The 2,249-nt window shown below is 39.7% G+C and overlaps 1 non-coding gene across 1 annotated transcript; it reads right to left on the minus strand.

The window, feature by feature from the left end:
* Positions 1 to 452: 452 nt before the first annotated feature.
* On the minus strand, positions 453 to 526 carry trnat-agu (transfer RNA threonine (anticodon AGU)). Its single transcript has one exon. It is a non-coding gene; the product is annotated as a tRNA-Thr (tRNA).
* Between the last annotated feature and the right edge of the window lie 1,723 nt (positions 527 to 2,249).

Consider the following 2,249-nt stretch of genomic DNA (forward strand, 5'->3'; position numbering starts at 1 on the left):
TGGGCATTTCACACATCATAAAGGGGAGACAGCCACACACCCACACCAAATTTCAGCACGTTTCGAGCAAGCAGCGCAGAGTTATTCACCCTATGGTGAATAGGGTTAGGGCTGAAATTAGGGTTAGGGTTGCAATTAGGGTTAGGGTTAGGGCTGAAATTAGGGTTAGGGTTAGGGTTGCAATTACCCTAATTAACCCTAACCCTAACCCCCCGCAGAGAAACGGAGATATTTGTATTCAGAAATATTCCTCCTCTGGGAACTGTAGTTCAGGGCATGTCTGAAAGCAGCTACAGATAATGCTGTTCTGTCACATGTTCATCAGGTTTTTTGTGATATATTGTTATGTAAACTGAAGGATCCAGATTTAACCACAAATTTGACTACCACATCCCCCTGCATTCACATTACACTAAACAAACTTGAGAATAACTTGCTCTGCCTTACACAATAGGCACTGCTGGGATTTGAACCCAGGATCTCCTGTTTACTAGACAGGCACTTTAACCAACTAAGCCACAGCGCCCTTAGAAACCAAGATTTATTTAATCTAATATATGTTAATTTATTTCAGGGTCTTAGTACTTTGTTCAGTGAATAAAACTGTAACCGTGTCTCTGTGACATAACTCATATATGTCATCATCTCCTGCTCACAACCCTTTTGGGAAATCAAGCGCCGTTATTTCCTCAGTGACCGAGCCACGTTCTTCACACACACACGCACACACACTCACACACACACACACACTTGTACATCTATCTTAGTGAGGACACTCATTGACATAATACATTCCTCAGCCCCTTATCCTAACCATCAAAATTAAATGTCTACCCTAACCTAAACCTAATTCTAACCCTAATCCTAAAACCAAGTCTTAACCCTGAAACAGCCCATTAATGGTGGACAAGAAAGTGAGGACTGGCCAAAATGTCCTCACTAATCCTAAATGTCCTCACAAAGATATTTGTAAAAGTAGACACACAGTGACCAGAGAACAGCCGTTGTGATCAGAATAGTTGAAGCAGACACAGGATAAGATTCAGTTTTACTCTTTGTCATGAGCGTGTTCACTTCACTCCCATATGATTCTGAATAATATCACGAAAAGCAACCAATTTTTCAATATTCAGCAGGTTCATCCATCATTGTAGAAGAACAGCTGCCAGTTGTGATGCAGAAAGCAGCATCACATCAAAATTCCCATAAAAAAGCTTGAATTCTGATACAATAGTCTTTTACCAAACCTCTGCATGTTGGTCACAGGATATTCAAACCTAAAGAATGAGACGGGTCATTAAACAAAAATGAGGCAATTAGATTAAACAAGACTCACAAAGACATTGTAAATGAAGAAGTTAATGAATAATTTATGACGAAACCCTATGTCACAGCCCTGTCAGTAAACAAACGTCTCCAGCCACGCTGCACTGTGAGACAGTACTTAAGCATTTTAGTCATGCTACCTTGAGCAATTCTAACTTGAGCATGCTAACATGCTCCCAATGCTGCTAAACAGCACGATATACAGTGCTCAACCGAAACATGAACTGAATTGTTTTCTTTTTTGATTGTTATCCTTCTTATATGTTGTTGTCTGAAACCTTTCTCGGACACTTTGAATCTGTTGCTGCTTTCTTCAGCTCCTGCAAACTTGCCGGTTGATATAAAATGCATCACAAGTGGTGCATAAGAGACAAGATTTAAAGTCCAGTATATTGTGAAACACATGTAGATCCGTCTAGTACTGACAGTCCTCCATCAAGCTTCAAGAGGATCACCGAAGTCCGTGGGATTCCTCCTCTGAGGACTATGAATATGTAGGAATTTGTATGAATAAATGTTTAACAATTTATTTGTGTCTGAGAAGTTCAATCAGGACTAAGATAGTTGGGCTTCGTTGCATTGCATTATGTCACAAAGACTCTTATCAGCCGACTCTCACACACTGTGGGTCTGGGTTTCCATAGGATATACATCAGCTGCCTGGTCTCATTTTTCTCCCCTTGAAAAAAAACAAAACACATTGTCTTATTTACAGCCCTAAATACTGGAGAGACAAACAACATATAATAACCACTAGGAAAAAGCATCAGTATTCAGGACAGAGAGAATGCAAGAAATGCTTTAACAAGCAGGGCCAAAGGAGTCATGACACTAAAGCCCATCAAAACCAAACTAATCATTTGTATTCAGTTTGGACTCAAATTTCAGAGAAGTGATTCTGACTCCTTTTTATTATAATAAGT

The sequence above is a fragment of the Paralichthys olivaceus genome, chromosome 11 (assembly GCF_024713975.1).
Source record: "Paralichthys olivaceus isolate ysfri-2021 chromosome 11, ASM2471397v2, whole genome shotgun sequence".
Lineage (NCBI taxonomy): Eukaryota > Metazoa > Chordata > Actinopteri > Pleuronectiformes > Paralichthyidae > Paralichthys > Paralichthys olivaceus.